Source organism: Otolemur garnettii, unplaced genomic scaffold (genome assembly GCF_000181295.1).
Source record: "Otolemur garnettii isolate 467f Iridium unplaced genomic scaffold, OtoGar3 scaffold00072, whole genome shotgun sequence".
Taxonomy (NCBI): domain Eukaryota; kingdom Metazoa; phylum Chordata; class Mammalia; order Primates; family Galagidae; genus Otolemur; species Otolemur garnettii.
In genome coordinates this window covers 723,076-746,440 of record NW_003852467.1, presented here as the reverse complement: position 1 = coordinate 746,440, position 23,365 = coordinate 723,076, and the positions used below count along the sequence as shown (strand labels likewise).

General features: G+C 36.1%; 1 pseudogene; it reads right to left on the bottom strand.

The window, feature by feature from the left end:
* Window positions 1–1,474: 1,474 nt before the first annotated feature.
* Window positions 1,475–23,365, bottom strand: part of LOC100963315 — a 33,711-nt pseudogene continuing 11,820 nt past the window's right edge.

The window sequence follows — 23,365 nt, the reverse complement described above, 5'->3', positions numbered from 1 at the left end:
GTTTCTACAGGAAAGCAAAATGTTTCCATTAAAAAAATATGTATTGAGTCAGTGTCTGTGGCTCAAGCAGCTAAGGAGCCAGTCACATACACCTCAGCTGGTGGGTTCAAATCCAGCCCGGCCCACCAAACAACAATGATGAGTGCAACCAAAAATATCTGAGTGTTGTGGTGGGCACCTGTGGTCCCAGCTACTTGGGAGGCAGAGGCAGGAGAATCACTTGAGCCCAGAAGTTGGAGGTTGCCGTGAGTTGTGATGCCATGGCACCCTACCCAGGGTGACAGCTTGAGGCTCTGTTTCAAGAAAAAAAAATATATATATATGTGTGTGTGTATATATATATATATATGTGTGTGTATATATATGTGTATATGTATGTATTTTTATATATATGTTTATATATATATATGTATGTATTTATAAAAAAAGGAAATGGCAGGTCTTCTATCTCTTAAAGCAAAAAAAAAGGGAAATCACAACCAGAAGTAGAAAAAAAATGGAAACTACTAAACAAAGTATTGAGCCCTGGGTAGTCACTCTCCAATCTATTTATTAAAATCACCCCAACACCCAGAGTATCTCAATATTGTTAGTCCTTTCCTGAGTGCATCTTTATCACTATTTAGAAAGGATATTTATCATATTTATGTGATCAAAGCATTATATGCTACTTTTTTTAAAGCCAGGAAAACACATTTAAAAGGAAACTTAAAATGACCCTGATTCCATAACTCAATAATGTTAACCTACTGTTAACATTTTGGGTATTTCCTGAGGCTTTTCTTTCTGTCCACATATGAATAAAATTATAGGCTTGCTATGTAATTTTGTGACCTAATCTTATTTAATTTAAGGTTCATTTTTGCATTTCTTATGTTATTTCTTTCTTTTGTTTTTATCTTGAAACAGTCTCACTATGGTGGCTTTGGTAGAGTGCTATGGCATCATAACTCACAGCAACCTCAAACTCTTGGGCTTAAGTGATTCTCTTGTCTCAGCCTCCCAAGTAGCTGGGACTACAGGCTCCCACCACAACACCCAGCTTTTTTTTGGTAGTAGTTGGCATTGTTGTTTGGAAGGCCCTGGCTAGGTTTGAACCCGCCAGCTCCGGTGTATGTGGCTGATGCCCTATCTACTGAGCTACAGGCTCACAGCAACCTCCAGCTTGTGGGCTTAGGCAATTCTTTGCCTCAGAGTCCTGAGTAACTGGGACTACAGGTGCCCACCACCCGGCTATTTATTGTTGCAGTTTGGCGGGGGGCTGGGTTTGAACCCGCCATCCTCGGTATATGAGACCGGCACCCTACCCACTGAACCACAGGCACCTCCCTTCCCTTTTACCTATTCATCTACTGTGTCTAACTTTGTCTATTTGCAAAGTCTTGAATTATGTTATATTTTACCATAATTTGTATTTTTTTCCCAGTGACTTCTGAACTCTTTATTGGCATGAGGGCACCCTGCTCCTGCAGCTTCAGTGTCTCAGACACCACTTTCCCACCTGCATCCTGAGGGTGGTGGTCTTTTTGTTGGTTTGCATGGACTTGCTGCTGTCCAGGACATCACCAAGGTTGAAGTCCTCCCCGTCTTCCAGTAGGTGGTGATCTCAGCCTCTCACTTGACCTTGATGGTCAGCAGTGCCTCATACTCGTGGGCCGGGCCAAGTCTATGCCAGCTCTGACTCCAAATGAACAGCACCCCCTTGAGATGCTCCCATCTGCATGGTGTATCTGGCCTCCACCTCCCTCAGGCTGTTCTCTTGAGAGAAAACTGGACGTCAGATTTCTCATGGAGTCTGGGTCCATCTCCAGGGACTGGACTGTACTCTTCAGCTCTGTGAGCATCATCTCAGCAGCTCTGACCTCAGCCAACTGCAGTGTTCTCCTCAGTCTGCTGGGACCAGTACTTGTCCAGCTCTTCTCTGTTCTTCTGAGCCAGCTCATCGTACTGGGCCCACAATGTCTGCCATGATCTTGCTCAGGTCCTGGGATTTGGGGGCATCTACCTCCACAGTCAACCCAGAGATGGCAGTCTGGGCTTATAGGCCTTTTACTTCCTGCTTGTGGTTCTTCTTCATGAAGAGCAGCTCCTCCTTGAGAGCCTTGATTTCTGTCTCCAGCTGCAGCCGAGTGACATTGGTGTCATCAGTGACCTTGCAGAGCCTGTGGATGTCGCTCTTCACAGACTGGCATGTGGCCAGCTCTGTCTCACACTGGACTCTAAAGTCAGCAGCAGCAAGATGGGCATTGTCCACAGAATTTGCAAAGATCTGAGCCCTCAGGTCCTCCATGGTCTTGAATGCACCACCCAGTCTCTGACCTGGGGCCCCTTCTTCTTTAGGTCTTCCCAGATTTTGCTCTCCAGCCTCCAATTATTGGTCTCCAGGTTCCTCACTCCATTCAGGTAGGAGGCCAGGTGGTCGTTTAGTTCTTGCATGGTCTCCTTCTCCCCCTATTCCCACCAGACCCCTAGCCATCCCTATGGCCAGGCCTCCAGACCCCCAGCTTCCCTGGAAGCTGGTGGAGTGGGACACAGAGATCCAGAAGCCTGAGCCCCCGCCACCTGCAAAGGCTCTGGCTGCACTGCTGGTGGGTGGGACACTGTAGCTGGGTGCCTGGACTGAGCCCAGGGACTGGTAATTGGTGGAGAAGAAGGCAGAGCGAATGGTGAAGGAGATAATGTCCGAAGAGGAGAGGAGAGGACAAGACTCAGGGGTCCATAATTTGTATTATGTTATCTTACCTTGACTTTTCACCTGAATGTTTTTGAAAGTACACACGTTAAGACTTTTAAGTAGATTACTCATCCATACAATCTATTTTCCATTCATTTTCAGCTTTTCCATCTGAAATTTGAGAAACATTTGCTTTTATAGTCTTTTTATGCTTTTCTGGTTTAATTTTTATTCTTCAAATCCATCTGGAATCTATTCTGGCATATGGTAAAGATTTAAATTACCTTCCTCTAAATAGTTAACCAATTGTTTCAATACCACTTACTGAACACATTAAATATTTATTGAAAGTATTTGAGGTTATAGTTTTACTTCTCAATTTAGACTGTAGTTACATAATAATTTCTGGAATAAATAGTCTCATTTAAAAATTTTCTATACAATTCATAATTATGTTTTTTATTTGCGTTCATCTATAATTGCTTCAAGAGAATGTTTTAACATTTCTGTTTATAGTTTCTACTTAGAAATCTTTCCTTATTGTTTATTTGGATTATTTAGACTCAGAAGATATGGCCTTTATTATCTTCTGTCTCTTAATTTTTTCTCTTTCTATATTTCCTAAGTTCTAAGGTGCTGCTTCCCATTACTTTTTTCTTTTTTTGAAATCAGAGTGTATTCAGTCTTATAATTGACACATATAGTTAACAAAGGCTTTAGATATTTTATCACAAGATCTTTCAGTAAATCAAAGATATCTCACAGTATTATTTAGTTTCTTCTCTTCTGTCTGAGCTCCTCAGTTTGGGGAACTTATTTTATTTATTTATTTATTTATTTATTTTGCGGTTTTTGGCTGGGGCTGGGTTTGAACCTGCCACCTCTGGCATATGGGGCCAGCCCCCTAACTCCTTTGAGCCATAGGCGCTATGACCCCAAAACATTTTTTTCCGTTTTTATTGAGCAATAATAATAATAATAATAATGCAAAAAAAGGTAACATTCACATTGTCAGATAAGAGTATGTCTATCTTAGAATACTTCAACTCTGAGGTTCAATATAGAGTCATCAGTTAACTTCTTATTATTGTTTTCTCCAAAGTCTCAAAAAATAGACAACTAATATTTATAAATAAAAATAGAAGATAATTTAAAAAAACAGATCATGCCAAATCTTATAGAAAATAGAAAAAGAAGAAATACTTCAAAATCATTCTACTTCATCTGGATATACCTGATATTAAAATTGGAAAAAAATATATTATTATAAAGTGAAATTATAAACATATTTCACTTATACATGAAGATGTACTACCCTAAACAACATATTAACAAGTTGAATTAAAAATTAATGTTCAAGTAATGTACTTTGGTCAAAATTAAATCCAATTTATGTGAGAATTAGTCACTATTTTCTTTTCTTTTTTTTTCTTTTCCTTTCCTTCACCCCCCTCCCACCTTCTTTCTCTGTCTGCTCTCCCCTTCCCCCATGCCTCACCGTGTCATTAATTGTCATTAATTGTCCTCATATCAAAGTTCAATACATGGGATTCATGCTTCTCCATGCCTGTGATGCTTTGCTAAAAATAATATGTTCCAGAGTGGCACCTGTGGCTCAAGGAATAGGGTGCCAGCCCCATATACCAGAGGTGTCAGGTTCAAACCTGGTCCCAGCTAAAAACTGCAAAAAAAAAAAAAATAGTGTGTTCCACCTCCATCCAGGTTAATACAAATGCTGCAAAATCTCCTTTTTTTAATGGCTGAATAGTATTCCATGGTGTACATATACCACAACTTGCCAATCCATTCCTGGGTTGAGGGACATTTAGGCTGTTTCCACATTTTAGCGATTGTAAATTGAGCTGCAATAAACAGTCTAGTACAAGTGTCTTTATAATAAAAGGCTTTTTCCTTTTGGACAGATGCCCAGTAATGGGACTGTAGAATCAAATGGGAGATCTAGGTTGAGTTCTTTGAGGTTTCTCCATTCTTCCTTCCAAAAGGTTGTATTAGTTTGCAGTCCTACCACCAGTGTAAAAGTGTTCCTTTCTCTCCATATCTGTGTCAGCATCTGCAGTTTTGAGATTTTGTGATATGGGTCATTCTTGCTGGAGTTAGATGACATCTCAGGGTGGTTTTAATTTTCATTTCTCTAATAATTAAGGATGATGAGCATTTTTTAACATGTTTGCTAGCCATTCATCTATCCTTTTTAGAGAACGTTCTGTTCATCTCTCTTCTTCATTGATGTATGGGATTATTGGTCTTTTTCTTGTGGATTAATTTAAGTTCTGTACAGATTCTAGTTATCAAGCTTTTGTCTGATTCAAAATATACAAATATCCTTTCCTATTGGGTAGGTTGTCTATTTGCTTTAGTTGTTGTCTCCTTAGCTGTACAGAAGCTTTTCAGTTTAATTAAATCCCACTTGTTTATTACTGCTGTTGTTACTTGGAAACACATTTGTTGGATCTCTGAGATCTTCCAATACAGCTACAATTGCCTCATCAATTTGATTTTTCCGTGATCTTAGCCCATTAGTGGAACTTTCAGAATTTGTTCTTCCTGGCTTGGTGGCTGTAGCACAGGGGTTGCAGTGCAGCCACATGCACCAAGGAAGGTGAGTTTGAACCTGGCCTGGGCCAGCTAAACAAGGACAGCTGCAATAACAACAAAAATAGCCATGTGTCGTGGTGGGCATCTATAATCCCAGCTACTTGGGAGGCTGAGGCAAGAGAGTTGCTTAAGCCAAGAGTTTGAGGTTGCTATGAGCTGTGACACCGTGGCACTCTACTGAGGGCAACATAGTGAGATTCTGTCAAAAAAAAAAAGTAAAGAGAAGAATTTGTTCTTCCTAATTCCATTCTCTGCTGAATCCAGAGTGTTGGACACTCCCTACATCTTTGCATCTTTGCTCATCTCAGCCTGACCTGCCCATGAGTCTGAGCTGGTTTTATAATAGCAGTGTCCTCTTCAAGTTGTAAATTAGTTACCACCCTATGTGTCTTTGTGTTTCTTACTATAAATCTATTTTGGCAGGAGGAAACATCTGAGAGTGTTTGGAGAATTGGAAGTCCCTTTTCTGAAGCTGTAGAACACTAGAGCAGTGGTTCTCAACCTTCCTGATGTCATTGACCTTTTCTTTTTTAAATTTTTTCCCTTTTATTAAGTCATATACACATCATGAATAATTTATGTTTTTGTGGGGTATGATGTGTTGATTTTTTTATATACAATTTGGAATGGTTATATCAAACAAATTAATATAGCTTTCACTTCATTTACTTAATTATTGTGTTAAGACATTTATGTTCTATACTTGGTTGATTTGATTTGTCCCCTTACAGTATGCTCCACATGTGTGGTCCCACCATTTACCCTCCCTCTATTGAACCTCCTGCCTCCCCCCATCCCCTTCTCTTTCTCTCCTTCATCCTAGCCTATAGTTGTGATCTACCTTTCATAAGAACATGTGAGTAATTATAAATTGGTTTCATAAAAGTATTGAGTACATTGGATACTTTTTCTTCCATTCTTGAGATACTTTACTAAGAAGAATATTTTCCAGCTCCATCCATATAAACATAAAAGAAGTGAAATCTCCATTTTTTTTTTTTCTGAGACAGAGCCTCAAGTTATCTCCCTGGGTAGAGTATCATGGCATCACAGCTCAGAGCAACCTCCAACTCTTAGGCTCAAGTGACTTTCTTGCCTCAATCTCCCAAGAAACTGAGACTACAGGCACCTACCACAATGCCTAGCCACTTTTTGATTGTAGTTGTCATTGTTATTTGGCAGGCCCAGGCTGGATTCAAATCCACTAGCTCTGGTGTAGGTGGCTGGCACCTTAGCCACTTGAGCTACAGGCACTGAGCCAAGTCTAAATCTTTTTTAAGGCTGAATAGTATTCCATGGCATGCCAATTTATTAATCCATTCATGGGTTGGTGGGCACTTGGGCTTCTTCCATGACTTGGCAATTATGAATTGAGCTGCAATGAACAATCTGGTGCAAATATCTTTGTTGCAAAGTGATTTTTGGTCTTTTGGATATATACCTAGTAGAGGAATTGCAGGATCAAACAGCAGGTCAATTTTTAGATCCCTGAGTGTTCCCAAATTTCTTTCCAAAATGAACATATTAGCTTGCATTCCCAGCAGCATTGCAGACGTGTTCCCTTTTCTCCACATCTATGCCAACATCTGGAGTTTTAGGATTTTGTTATGTGAGCTACTCTTATAGGAGTTAGATGATATCTCAATGTGGTTTCTATTTTCATTTCTCTGATGATTAAAGATAATGAGCATTTTTTCATGTGTCTGTAGACCATGCACCTGTCTTCTTCAGAGAAGCTTCTGTTCGAGTCTCTTGCCCACAATGAAATGGGATCACTTGTTCTTTTCTTATTGATAAGTTTGAGTTCTTTGTGGATTCTGGTTATCAAACCTTTGTCAGAAACATAACCTCCAAATATCCTCTCCCATTCTGAGGCCATCTGCTTACATTACTTACTGTGTTCTTGGCAGTGCAGAAGTGTTTTAGTTTAATCAGATCCCAGTGATGTATCTTTGGTATAGCTTCAATTGCCTGGGGGCTCCTTTTCATAAAGTGTTCTCCCAGGCCAATTTCTTCAAGTATTTCCCCTGCTCTCTCTCCAGGAATATTTATAGTTTCATATCTTAAACTTAAGTCTTTTATCTAGTGAGAGTCAGTTTTTGTTAATGGTGAAACATGTGGGTCCAGTTTCAGTCTTCTACAAGTCACTGGCCAGTTCACACAGTACCATTTGTTAAGTAGGGAATCTTTCCCCCAATTTATATTATTGATAGGCTTATCAAAGATCAAATGACAATAAGTGTCTGGATTCATCTCTTGATTCTCAGTTCTGTTCCATACATCTACCTCTCTATTTTGCACCAGTACCATGCTATTTTGATCACTATAGATTTATAGTATAGTCTGAAGTCTGGTAGCATGATTCCTCCTGATTTATTCCTCCTGATTACTTCTGAGTAATGTCTTGGCTACTCAAGTTTTCTTCTGTTTCCATATAAAATGAAGTACTAATTTTTCCAAATCTTTAAAGTATGACAGACGTGCTTTAATAGGGATTGTGTTAAATCTGTAGATTGCTTTGCATAGTATAGACATTTTAACAATGTTGATTCTTCCCAGCCATGAGCATGGTATGTTTTTCCATTGTTAACATCTTCAGCTATTTCTTTTCTCAGAGTTTCATAGTTCTCTTTACAGAGATATTTCACATTCTTTGTTAGGTACACTCCTAGATATTTCATATTCTTTGGTACTACTATAAAAGGAATAGAGTCCTTGACTATATTTTCAGCTTGACTATTGTTAGTATATATAATGCTACTGATTTGCCAGTATTGTATCCTGAGATGCTGCTGTATTCCTAGATCACTTCCAAGAGTTTGGTAGTTGAGTTCCTGGGGTTTTCCAGGTGTACAATCATATCATCTACAAACTATGAAAGTTTGATCTCCTCTGACCATATATGGATACCCTTGATCATCTTCTCTTGCCTGATCTCAATGGCTAAAGACTTCTATTACAATGTTAAAAAGCAGTGGAAACAGTGGGAAACTTTACCTGCTTCTGAATATAAGTGGAAATGTTGTCAATTTTACTCCATTCAATATAATACTGGCTGTGGGTTTGCTGTGGGTTTGCCTCTATCAATTTAAGAAATGTCCCTTCTATACCAATTTTCTTAAGTGATCATGATCACATGATCATGAAAGGATGCTGCATATTAACAAAAGCTTTTTCTGTATCGATTGAAAGGATCATATTGTCTTTGTTTTTTATTTTGTTAATATGATGTATTATATTTATAGATTTACGTATATTGAACCAGCCTTGAGACTCTGGGATAAAACCCACTTGGTCATAGTGTATAATTTGATTGATGTGTTGCTGGATTCTGTTTGGTAGGATCTTATTGAATATTTTTCATCAATATTCACTAGAGATATTGGTCTATAATTTTCTTTTCTTGTTGGGTCTTTTCCTGTTTTGGGGATCAGGGTGATATTTGCTTTGTAGAATGTGTTGGGAAGTATTCCCTCTTTTTTCTATGTTTTGGAAAAGGTTAAGTAGTATAGGTATGAGTTCCTCTTTGGAGGTTTGGTAGAATTCTGATGTGAAGCCATCTGCTCCAAGACTTGTGTTTTGGGGGAGATTTTGTATAGTGGATGCCATTTCAAAACTTGATATAGGCCTGTTCAACATTTCTACTTCTTTCTGGCTAATTCTAGGAAGGTGGCATGCTTCCAAGTATTGGTCTATTTCCTTCATATGTACATATTTCTGAGAATAGAGTTTCTTGTAATATTCATTAAGGATTTGTTCAATTTCTGAGCAGTCTGTTGTTATTTCATCTTTGTCATTTCTGATTGATTAAATTTGGGATTTTACTCTTATTTCTGGTTAGGTTAGCCAAAAGTTTATCTGTTTTACTGACCTTTTCAGAAAACTAACTTTTTGATTTATTGATCTGTTGTACAATCCTCTTGTTTTCAATTTCATTTAATTCTACTCTAATTTTGGTTATTTATTTTCAGCTTCTGGATTTGGGGTTTGAATGTTCTTCCTTTTCCAGTTGCTTGAGATGTCCCATTAAGTTGTTGACTTCTTCTCTTTGTGTTCTCTTAAGGAAGGCTTGCAATGCTATAAATTTCCCTCTTAGGACTGCCTTTGCATTATCCCACAGGTTCTGATAATTAGTATCTTCATTATTGTTTTGTTCCAAAAATTTGGTAATTTCATTCTTAATCTTGTCTGTGAGCCAGCTATCATTCAAGCATGAGGTAATTTAGTTTCCATGTCTTTGTGTGAGTATGTAGATTCCTGTTGTTACTGAGTTCAACTTTTATTCCAGCATGGTCTGAGAAGATACAAGGAATAATTTATATTCTTTTAAATAAGCTGAGGTTAGACCTAAGATGTGATCAATTTGGGAAGATGTTCCATGTGCTGATGAGAAGAACGTGTATTCAGTTTTGTTAGGATGAAATGTTCTGTAGGTGTCTGTTAAATCCAATTGTTGAATGGTTAATTTTAAGTCTAAAACTCCTTTGCTTAGTTTTTTATTGGAGGATCTATCCAACAATGGCAAAGGGGTGTTAAAATCTCTATTATAGTGCTGGAGGAAATCAAGTTGCTCATTTTTGTGAGAGTGTCTTTTATAAATTGAGGAGCATTCTGGTTGGGTGAATAAATGTTAATAATTGAAATTTCATCATGTTGAGCATTTCCCTTAACAAATATAAAGTGACCATCCTTATCTGTCTTTCCTTTTGTTGGTTTAAAGCCTATTGTATCTGCGAATAAAATTGCAACACTTACTTTTTTCTGATTTCCATTTGCCTGAATTATAGATGACCATCCCTTCACCTTGAGTCTATATTTATCCTTTAAGGTAAGATAAGATTCTTGTATGTAGAAAATATATGGCCTGAGTTTTTGTATTCAGTTAGCCAACCTGTGCCTCTTTAGAGGACAATTTAAGCCATTCGCATTAATTGAGCCCATTGATAAGCCTGGAAGTATTTGGGGTGTTGGTTTTTTGAAAGTCCAGTGGCCATTTTTAATCCTTTCAGCACTGTGGAAGTTGAGATTTGGTCAAAAGTTTCTGAGTGAGTTTACTTTGGTGGTAGATTATTGTGCTGTTCATTGTGGAGAATGGGTCTGAGAATATCCTGGGGAGCTGGTGTAGTTATGGCAAATTTCTTCAACATGTGAATGTTATTAAAGTATTTGATTTCTCCATCATAAATGAAACTCAGTTTAGCTGGATACAGGATCCTGGGTTGAAAATTGTTTTGCTTTTGAAGGTTAAAGTTTGATGATCACCCTCTTCTGGCTTGAAAAGTATCTGCAGAGAGATCTGCAGTCATTCTAATATTCTTCCCCTTGTAGGTTATGATTTTTGTATATCTGGCTGCTTGCAGAATTTTCTCCTTCATGTTAACTTTGGTGAAGTTAATTACAATGTGTCTGGGAGATGCTTTGTTTGGGTTGAGTTGTGCTGGGGTTCTGAAACTGTCTGCTATCTGAATTTTAGAATCTCTTTGCATATTTGGGAAGTTCTCCTCAATTATCTCTTGGAGTAGAGCATCTGGACCTTTTGAAACAACCTCATCAGTTTCAGTGATTCCTGTAAGGCAAATGTTTGTTTTCTTGGAATTGTCCCACAGCTTTTTAAGAGAATGATCCATTTTTGCTCTCCACTTCTCTTCCTCTTTGAGCATTTGGTATCTTTCAAGAGCATTGTCTTCAATGTCAGAAATCCTTTCTTCTGCCTGCTCCATTCTGTTACTGAGGGATTCTACTGTATTTCTCAGATCTTGTAGGGCTGCAAATTCTCTTATCAATGTGTCAAAATCTTTGGTGATTTTGTCTTTGAATTATTGACTTTTTGAACAACTTTTGAATTATTTCTAGAATTTGTGGTTCCAGCTTCACTCCTATTCTGTTAACCTTATTTGCTGTCCAAATTCTAAACTCAATTTCTGACATGTCAGCCATTTTTTATGAATAGGATATTCTGGTATGTCCACCCTGTCATTACTTGGGGGAGTTGATCTACTGTGATTATTCATGCTGCCAGAATTTTTCCACTGATTCCTCCCCATGATTATTTTTCACCATTTGGCTAGATGAGCAGGTAAGGTGAAATTGGATTGAGGGCTCCTGGAGTAGTAATGAAACAGCTTTTTGCCAGAGAGCTGGGACTGGTGACTGCAGATTTTCCCCTATAGCTTTGCAAAGGAACCACACAGCACTACAGCCTGTGACTCTGGGGACCTGCTTGGTGTGGTGGGGCTTGGTAACTCTGTCTTGTATTCAGCTAGTCTTTGTCCAATCCCAGTAAATCAGTGACTCTGAGTTGAAGTCTCAGCTTAGAGGGTCCTCAGGTGATTGGCCCAGGTCAAGAGTTCCAAACCAATTGTGCCAGTCAGCACCAAGTCTCAAGTGGGAGAATTCAATAGGTATCCAGAAACTAGACGGCAGCTCAGGAGTGGCTCACTCCAGTGCTCTGAGGAGTCAGAAAGGCCCACCCAGCAAATGAATTAGTTGCAGGGAGGTTGATGTCTCCTTCCCCACCTTGCACCCAGTCACTGGTATCCCCATGGGGCTGTAACCCAGTTCCCTCCAATGAGCCAATCAGCAAATGCACTAGAGGTTTGTGCCTGTCAGAGTCATAGGGAGATCAGGGTTTCCTTGGCCAGGCTAAATATTGTAATCAATTTGATGAGCAGTGGATACTTATCAAATAAGGAATAAGCCCCTTTGGATCCTTTTGGGCAATAAGCAATTGTTCATTCAGTACAGAAAAGCATGGAATGTTAGATAGAAACAATTATTTACTAACAACTGTGCATTAATTTCTCAACTAGGACCAAAGTCAGTGACAAAATAACATATTTTTGAGTAAGAGAAATTCACATGATGCCACATGAAGAAGATAAAGTAGTCACAACAGAAGGTGTGATGGCCTACTGCATTATATATCATCATCAGTCCTTCAGTCCAAATGACTTTTTTGAATTTACTACTACCAAAAGTATTTTGATTCCAAAATTGCAAGTAAACTTTTATGTGTCAGGGTGAAATCTACTGTAATAATACAAAATAAACAGCTCCACTTTAAAGAGATTATTGAACATCTAAATGATTGACTTAAATCTTTTCTACTAGAAGATCTTCCAATCTTTTTATATGGCATAGCCTCGGATGCAAGTAATGCAGGAAAACAATTTTCCTTTACTCATGCAGTAGTTTTCTGATTAAAAAAAAAAAAGTTGGGAGGCTATTGTGAATAAAATCCCATACAGATGAAACTTCAGAAATAGATTTTTTGGGGGAAACTATTTTTATAGAGTTGGGAGTGAATGAGAAAATTCACTGCTTTTGGTAGAGATAATACAAGTACAAACTATGGTGGATATTGACACATAGGTACAAAGTTTATTCACAGTTGAATTAGAGAATAAATGATTCTGTACTTCCCAAATTCTGCATAATTCTTCTCAAATAGTATCTGATGCCCTTTCTATTGAAATTGAAGTATCATCAATTGTTCGCTTACTTTAGGATTGGATGTCTAAATTTAGCAATTAAAGACTTTTTGTGATTCACAATCTCAAAACTTGTATTATTATCATTCAGAAAATACTGATACAAAGCCACAGGATTAATAGTTTAATTGTTTTTTTTTTTGACAATTAAATTTCATTTCTAAAGTGAAATTCTCAAGAGATAGCTGGCATTTGTAACCACTTTAAAATGTTCCCAGTTTTACCTCTAAAGAGGTCCTGTGTTTTAGCAAATTATAAGGAACTAGAACTTATTGCTATAATGTTAATCCAGCCAAGTAGTCATGCTGCTGCCCCCTTCCTCTGTTAATTTCACCATTGCATCTTTACATAGAGATTCATTATATTTCAGTGACTATGTCAAATTGATAACTTCAAATGATGTGTTGCTCTAAAATCAGAAAACCCATCACAGAGCTCTTCCAAGAAGGAATATATGCTACTGTTATACGAATGAGCTAAGTAGGTAAATGCACTTCGAATGAAAAAAACTAGCAACCCATTTGTCAGTTAAAACATTTCCCAAGATATTAAAAGCACTATCTTTAAAGATGCAACTTCCTCTAATTTCTCCTGACCATGCCCTAGGTCATGGAGTGCTAGTACCCAGAGCAGCTGGGTCAGGGAGGAGGAAGGTGGAGGGAGAGTCAACAAATGGCAACAGGATCACGGTATACAGAATAAGGGACTGGGCCATGCTTTTAGGGTTACAGTGTTTCTTTCTCTATTTTGTCTATTTGTACTGGTCAAATAACAAGAGCTTATAAACACTGACTTCACACATTGCTCTGGGATCACAAAATAGCTGCTGTATCATAACATTCATCTTCATTTATCTCTAAAATGGATAAAACCAACATTTTCACAGAGTAAAGTAAGAGAATACATTGAATACACAAGAGATTCTCTTATAAATGTGTGTACCACCTTCTGGAGTATTGTGTAAGTGCAGATTGAGTATAAATGACCTTCATTGGAGTGTGTAAATAATTCATTAGGCAAGAAATGAGACTAGGGCATTTTACTATTAGAAACATAGTGAGATTCTTTTTTTCTTCATAAGAAAGCTTTTCATGACAGATGAGAATCAGTCATCTGATCAAATTATTTTTCTGCCTTTTGAAACAGCATAGTGAAAATACATTTTCCCTTCTTTCTCTTTATGAATATGAATTCTTATTATATGCATTTTATTGTTGGCAGAGAGAAACTATAACCTCGGCTTTACAGTGATCAGGATATTCTCTAAGGTTTCATTAGAAATATAGCAGTGCCAGGCAGTGCCTGTGGCTCAGGGAATAGGGCACCCACCCCATATACCGAGGGTGGCGGGTTCAAACCCAGCCCTGGCCAAATTGCAACCAAAAAAAAGCTGGGTGTTGTGCCAAGCGCCTGTAGTCCCAGCTACTCAGGAGGCTGAGGCAAGAGAATAACCTAAGCCCAAGATCTGGAGGTTGCTGTGAGCTGTGACACCATGGCATTCTACTGAGGGCAACAAAGTGAGACTCTGTCTCTGAAAAAAAGAAAGAAAGAAATATAGCAGTGCCATTTGCCTCATCTAACCTTATCCACAACAATTTAGCCCCCTTCCAATATTTTGAAGTTTTTAAAAATTACTTTTATTGAAAGGAGGGAGGTGGGGGAAAGGAAGAGCAGAGAGAGGGAAGGAGGGAGGGGATGGGGATCTCAGTGTGTGCCACACCTTTTGGGGGCAAGACACAATTATAAGAGGGACTTTACCTAACAAATGCAATCAGTGTAACCTGGTTTCTTGTACCCTCAATGACTCTTCAACAACAAAAAATACTTTTATTGATAATTTTATTAATAATTATATGCTTTTATGGCATGTGGAATGAGCAAATAAGGACAATTAACATCAAGCACCTCATGTACTTATTATTTCATTATGGTAAACATATTTAAAATCTCTTTTAGCAATTTTGAAATAGTATGCAATATATTAAATAAAGCTTGATGCGCAATAAGTCACCAGAACTTATTCTTCCTGTAAAATTGAAATCTTGTGCTCTTTGACCAATGTTTTCTGTTTCCCAAACCCTAACCTTATCCTAGCATCTGGTAACCACAATTCTATAATCAACTTTTATAAATTTCATTTACATTCCACATATAAGTGAGATCATGTGAAATTTGTCTTTCTGTGCCTAAATTACTTCACTTAGCATAATGTCCTCTAAATGTATCCATGTTGTTTCAAATGAAAAATATTGGGTTTTGTTTTTGTTCTTTTGAGACAATGTCTTGCTCTATTGCCTGAGCTAGAGTGCAGGTTATCACCACAGCTCACTGAAAACTCAAACTCCTGGACTGAAATGATCTTCCTGTGTCTTCCTTCTGGTAGTTAGGTTAAAGTCATGCACCACCATGCCTAGCTACATTTTGTAATTATTTTTGTAGAGACAAGGTCTCACTATGTTGGTCAGGCTGGTCTCAAACTCCTAGGCTCAAGTGCTCCTCTGGCCTCATCCTTCCACATAGGCATGAGCCACCAAACTTAGCCAAATATTTCTGTTGTTAAGGTTGAATACTACTACTACTACTACAAATATATACATATATGCATATTATATGTACTAATATAATATGTAAGAATTATATATTTTAATATATAATGATATATATACACATATGTGTGTATATGTATATATCTGTGTGCGCATATATATACATATATATCTCTGTGTGTGTATATATATTTATATACATATTTTTATAATGCATTCTTCTGATAATGGGTGATTTGGCTTTTTCCAAATCTTAACTATTAGAATAATGCTTCATTGAACATGGGAGTGCACATGTGCCTTAAACATACTGATCTCAGTGCCTTTGGATATACACTAAGAGTGAGATTGCTGGATTATATGGTAATTCTATATTTAGTGTTTTGAGAAAGCCTCACGCAGTTTTCCAAAATCTCTTTACTCATTTACATTCCTACCAACCATGTACAAGGGTTCTATTTTATCCACATCTTTAACATCACTTGTTATATTTCATCTTTTTTATAGTATCCATTCTAACAGCTATGGGGTGATATATCAGTGTGGTTTTATTTTTCATTTCCCTGATTATGAATGATGTTGGATACTTTAGACCAAATGGATCCAATAGACATATATAGACTATTCCAATCAATAGCAACAGAATGCACATTCTTCTCAAGTGCACACAGAGCATTCTACAGTATTGATATATTTTAGGCCCAATTCCTAACAAATTTAAGAAGATTGAAATGCTATCAAATATCTTCTCAGACTAGAAATACAATAGAAAAGTTCAATGAAACTAATAGTTTTTTTAAAAGTTAAAAAAAAATGCCAAACTCTTAGCTAGACTAAGAAAAAGGAGAGAAGACTCAAAAATAAAATCAGAAAGGAAAGAAAAGATGTCCAAAAAAATGAAAGAAATACATTCAGTTGTTAATATGGAAGTACAAATGACATTGAGAAGTTATGATGAATAATTATATATGAACAAACCAAATAATCTAGAAGAAATGAGTGAATTCCTAGAAAAATATAACCTATCAAGGCTAAATAATGAAAATGCAAAAAATCTGAACCAAATAATAAGGACTAAGAAGATTGAATCAGTGACAAATGGTCTCCTATTAAAGGAAATCCCAGGACCAGCTGGCTTCATGCCTGAATATTATCAAACAATTAAGTATGAACAGTATGAACAAATACCAATCCCGCTCAAACTCTCAAAAAATATTGAAGAGGAGGGCATACTTCCAAACTCATTTATGAGACCAGCATTAAAAGCCAAAGAATAATACTATAAGAAGAAATCCTATCATTCATAGCAACATGGATAGAATTGGAGGATATTATGTTAAAAGAAATAAGCCAGGAACTGAAAGTTAAACACTGCATGTTCTCATTCATATATGGAATCTAAAAAAATATGATCTCATGGAAGTAAAAAGTACAACAGAGAATACTAGAAGATGGGAAGGGTAGGGGTAAGGGAAAAGAGGGAGAGATTTGCCAAAGGATAAAAGCTAACAGCTAGATAGGAAGAATAATTTATAATGTTCTACAACACTGTAGAATGACTATAGTTAACTATAATGTTCTAAGTAGTTTCAAATAGCCAGAAGAAGGATATTGAATGGTCCTAACACAACGAAATCATACATATGAAATGATGTATTCGCTAATTACCTTAACCTGATCACTATAACCATATATATCACAACATCACTGCATATCCCATAAATACGTAGTATTAGTATGAGTCAATTAAAAATGTAATATTAAAAATGAAGTGTTTTCATTTGTAATTATCAATAGTTAATGAATTTTATATTTTAATGTGATTATTAATATTTGTATTTTTGTGACTTGTCTCTTCATGTAGTTTACCCATTTTTAATTTGAGACATCAGTGATTTTGTCATAGATTTGTAAGAATTCGTTAAATATTAAGGTTGTTAATATCTTCTCCATCATAATTGCTACATTTTGAAGTGGTTTACTACTACCCTTTAAATGTTGTTTTTCATTTTTTTGAACTATGGAGGCTTAATTTTAACTAAAATTTAATTATAGCACATAACTCTGTATTTCAACTGTTTTCCTTCCCTACAGAAAAGTCTGAGCTGAGCTTCACACACACAGTCCTGCCTCTATCACTTCCTTTGGTATTATCTCCAACCATTGCACGCAGAAATGCTCAAGTTTTCCTAAAAAAAAAAAAAAAAAAAAAAACAAAAATGACTTTTCAAATATCAACTTGTTGCTATCTTTTTCTAAAATTTCTTGACTTTGTTTTTCTGCCTAAAAAAATCTTCCAGTTATATTTCTACATAAAACTCAACTGTCTTCTTCCATATAAAACTTCAGCCATCAAGATGATTTTGGCTGTAATAACAATATGGGAAATATAACATTGACTTAACAAATGGAAGGTTTTTTCCACACAAAGCAAGGAATAAACAGCTTTATTCACCTGCTCAACCATGTCAGCTTTTATATTCCATCCTTGTGCTCCAGCATACTCATAGGTACTTATCACATGGATTATTACATTATGGTTGCCTAATTGCTGCTACAATGTCCCATATCACATTTCATCAGAACTTTCTTTTCTTTGAATACCCCTGTAAATTTTATTCAATATTTTATTGAATATAAGTGGGTCACATGTTCTAACAGGTAGAACTGTACCCATCTCCAAGTTGTTCCTGTTCTACTTATAGGAGCCTGTGAATATGTTAAAGTATATGGTATAAAGGAATTAAGATTACTCATCAACTGACCTTGAGTTGGAAAGATTATCCTGGTGTGCCTGATGTAATCATAAAGGTCCTTACAGATGCAAGAGGAGGCACATAAACATGACAGTCCAAGGCATGGCAGCATGAGAAGGACTCAGCCCAGTGCTGGTGACTTTAAAATGAATCACACCATAAACCAAAGACTGCATACAACCTCTATAATCTGGAAAAGGCAAGAAAACAAATTCTCCACTAGCAGCCTTGCTAACAGTTCAATTTCAGTTTACTGTGACACTCTTCTGACCTCTAGAATGCTAAACTAATAAATTTTTATCATTTTAAGCCACTAAGTTGGTAGTGATTTGTTACAGCTGCACTAATAATCTAATATGCATGTCATCCTTGTGTAGTGAATTTGGTCCTTACCTGACATCAAGGCATCTCTACCCAGTACCTGGTCAGAATTAGAGTTTGTTCACAAAGAAAAGATAAAGAGAGATATCTGTTGGATAAGCAGCCATAGTGTTCTCCATAAAAGTTTTCCATAGTACTTTCTATGATACTTTGTAATTTGTCAGGCCAAATAACTGCCTCTTCACTTTAAACTCTGAATTCCTCATAAACATAGACCAAGGCATATTTGTTCTTACATTATATTATTGATCATGGGAACAGATCTATTGTAGGTTTCAATAATTTTAAAATTAAGAGATGACAAAATGAATGCGTAATTGTCAAAGGCACTACCTTGAAAAATGTTGGGCCAGAAAAATAGGAGACAATAGTGGTCCAAAGTATTAAATGAGATCTGTTAGTCATAGGGTTTTTAGTGCTATACAGTGCCTTCTTTATGGACATGTCACTACCAGTACTTTCCAAACTCCATTGTATTTTGTTCAATGATTTTAAAAAGTGGAATTCCATAATTACCCTTTACTTGCAAAACGTTGCTTTCTTTAAGATGAGCCAAGATTCAATTTTAGAGAATAAAAGTGTAATTCACCAGAGTATCATCAAAGTATCATGAATATTTTACAAAACTCAGTCATGGACATTACAAATTTCTCCTCAGATACTGTGTAATTGAGATGCCAAAAGTTGTAACAGAAAATTAAAAGTTTTAGCTTCATACTTGAAGGTGACCTAAAAGCTTATACCTTCCAAAAAGCTCAAACAATTAATTATTCATCAAAATGCATAGAAAGGCTTCTGCATGCAAGAAAGACTTTTTGATTAAGAAGTTTTCCCCTAAAGTCTCGAATATATGTCCAGTATTACTTTTAATTTTTTAAACGTTTATGTTGTAATCCATCCATAACTGCTTTATGAGTAAGATGTAAAGATTCTAATTTTATTTTTTATTTGGATAATTAATTTTACAAAGATAAATAATCCATGTATTTTCCACTGATGAATAATGCTATTTCTGTCACATGTACAGATTTCATTTATTTCTGTGTATCTTCCTTCTTTCTTTTTTCTTTTTTTGGAGACAGAGCCTCAAGCTATCCCTCTGGGTAGAGTGCCATGGCATCACAGCTCACAGCAATCTCTAACTCCTGGGCTCAAGCAAGTCTCTTGCCTCAGCCTCCCAAGTAGCTGGGACCACAGGCACCTGCCACAACACCTGGCTATTTTTTTTTTTTTGGTTGCAGCTGTCATTGTTGTTTTGGCGGGCCCCAGCTGGATTCGAACCCACCACCTTAGGTTTATGTGGCTGGTACCTTAGCCACTTGAGCCACAGGCACCGTGCCATTTCTGTACCTTTCTGTGCTCTGTATTTTTTGTTCATCTGTTTTCCCATTCCTTTTCCAGAACTGCACTTTCTTAACCTCAATAAATATTTGAAATATACTGTGATAACTGAAATTTCAAACCTCTGTCATTGCTTTTTTCACCCCAAATTGCTTTAGTTATACTTGGTCACTTGCTTTATCAAATAATTTTAGAACAAGCTTCTTAAGTTACATAGAAAATGAAACATAATTATATTTGTAAGTGCTTTGAAAAGACTGAAGAATAGCTGACATCCCCACTTAGTGCTTTAAATAATGTTTGGTAGCTTTATTCAATTCACATATATCTTTTTGTAGAGTTTTTAATACTTTTTATATTTTTCTGATATTGGGAGTTGGGTCTTTCAGCCTTATTGGTAGTGAAACTACTACTTTGACTTTTTTTTTCTTTCATTTTATTTCTTTGCATATCACTGAACTACTTTCTAATTTATGTTCATGGAATAAGAGGGCTATTTATTAGCAACCTAGTATACCAATATCTTGGGTTGCTGGGTGGAAACCTTGAGCTGATATTAATAATGAAATGACTCATACTTCTGGTGTGGTCTAGGCAGGAAGCATTAGGTTTCTGTGTTTTTATAAGTCATGTGGGGTTTTAACACTGGTGTCTTATGGAAGCTTAGATTGTAGTAAGTTTTTAACTGGGCTGGGGCAGGACAAACCTCACTAAAATTGGACAATGGGAGTTTCAATTTGAACCTACCTTGACCCACATCAGCCTGGCTTTTAACCAGGAAGATTATACTGACACAAAAATTAAATGACAAAAAAAGAAAGCCCTTTAGTTCTAATTCAGATATATATCAAAGAGAGATGAGCTTTCTAAGTATTGAAACTTTACAAGCATTTTATTGGTGCATGGGGAAAAGGAGGGAGGGAGGGAAGGAGGAGGAGAGAGGAAGAAAAAGAGAAGAGGAGAGAGAAACATGTGTTATTTTCTCAACTAGATATACATGCTGAAATTTTTTGACTTCTAATAGTAGAAAGAATTTTGAGGGATAGAGGCCAACAGTATGTGTGTTTTGTGCCAGACATAAGTAAATAATTATGTTTCAGAAGCCCTAAGTCAAGTTTCTTTTAATGTCATTTTGAACTAATTCCAATCTCAGGAAAAAAAAAATATGACTGGCCCAATCTCTTGGATTAAGTGGCTTTTCCATGCACTCAAGTCTAAGATCTCACAGTGTGAACTCAACTTGACCCTGGTAATTAGGTAAACATGTATCAAGGCTTTAGTGTCTATACACCCAGATTGTGTTTTTACCTATATGGAGGGTAGATTTTATTAATAAAACACACATACACAAACAGAGGAAACAGAGTTCTCATAATAAAGACAATGTGATTTCATTTGGTATTGAAGCAGAGAAATGATTAAGTTATTGCAATATCAAAGATTTGAGTGACAACAATACCTGTGTTTAGTTACTTTGTCTGGGCGAATCAAGCTTATTTAGGATGACAAAGTAGAACCAAAGTGATTTGAAATTTATTTATTTATTTTAAATTTATACTTCAAATACTTTCTTAATAGAAACAGTATGAGAATCAAAGACAATAAAAGAAGAGGAACTGACTTAGCTAATAAAGAGTGGCTAACTTGGGAGAACATCTGAGATCTTAGAAGTTAGAATGGACATATATAAATAATAAAGGAAATTCATCCATCTCCAACAGTTCTTATAGAAGAATTCCAGACACAAAACCTTACTCATAAGTAGAAGTATACTAAATGCACAGTTTAATTAAACACCAAAGGAGCATGTGTCAAAACAAATATTTGTTCTAAATCAAATCAGTATCATAGAATAAGGGGTGGGTATACTATATCAATGGATCAGAAGAATCAGTCAATATTGTTAAGAAGACCATTTGCACCAAATGAACCTATGGAGTCAATTCTAATAAAATCATCATCAAACTACTTGAGGGGGGGAAATAATTAGCAAGCTCATTAAAAATATATGGAAATGCAAACAAAACAGAATATCTAGCCAATCTTGAATGAGAAGAATAAACATGGAGGATTTCATTTCACAACTTACTGCAAAGCTAGCGTAATAAAGACATTGTGGTTCACCTCCCCACATCTGGCAGGAAAATTTCCCTTAAATCAGAGGAAAGAATTGACCTTTAAATGTCCATTAAAACTTAACATAGAACATTTCTGATTTTGAAATTATAGGGCTTAATGTTTTTCTCAAGTTTGGCTGCCCAATCTTGTTGCCAAGGGCAACAAGAGGAGGGATGGCTGACTTCACTATGCTCACACTCTACACCTCTTCCCAAAGCTACTTACTGTAGAGTGGCCAACTTCATTCCTAAAAGATGTAGCTGCTACAGGCTTTCTATAGATCAGTGGTTCTCAACCTTTATAAAGCTGTGGCCCTTTAATATAGTTCCTGTGGGTCGTGATTATAGAGCCTTTGACTTAGAATGAAGGAAAATATATCTGTTATAAATTGTACTAATGTTGTGATAAAGTAATATTGCGTTCTTTGAAGGATCTAATAGTGTGCTAAATTATATCATGATGATCAAACATTTGTTAAGCATTTACCATGCCAGGCACTAAACTAGATAGTAAGGATATAAAACTAAACAAGGCACAAGTCCTTGTCTTCAAAGAGTTTCTTTATCCAACAAGAAAATTGGAGATGGCTGGACTTTTCTAATGAATTGCAATTGTAAGGAAAAAATGTTGATTTCTTGCTTTTGTTGGTGGAAAACAATGAGTTCAAATTTGAAATAGATAAAAAAGATTAAACAAGTAAGTCAATGTAACAGAAAGTCTAGAAACAAATTTTTATAATTATCATCAATTCAGTTTTGACAAATGTTATAAGACAATTCAAGGGTGAAAAGATAATGTTTTTGACAAATAGTTTTAAAGCAATTGGATGCCCATATTAAAAATAAATGAACCCAGACTGCTATCTTTCATTATATAGAAACACATCTTTGTTGGATCACAGGCCTAAATATAAAAGCTATAACCATAAATCTTCTTGGAAAAATGGAGGAGAATACAGTCATGACCTTGAGATTTGCTAAAAGTTCTTAGGATAGAGAAGCCACTGATCATACTAGGGGAAAAATCATTTCATAAAAAAAAATAAAGAGTTTTAAGAAACACTGTTAAGGAAATTAAAAGCAACCCAAAAATTTGAAGAAAATATTATATTTTGCAAGGTAAAAAAGCACTTTTAAGCATAATCTATAAAGAACTCCTATGACAAGAAAAACAAATATCTGAAATGGCAATGGTTTTTAATTAACATTTATCTAAATAAGATATAGAAGTAGATATTTAGAAACTATTTAGTAGATATATAGAAAAGTCTCAAAGATCAATAGTCATTAAGAAAATTCCAATTAAAACTAAAAAGATTTACTACTTCATTTTTTTTTTTTTTTTGCTATATTCAAAAAGACTGACAAATACATTGCCAGAGAATATAAAATGAGCAAGCACTTTGGGAAAACAGTATGGGAGATTTTTAAATAAAACTACTAT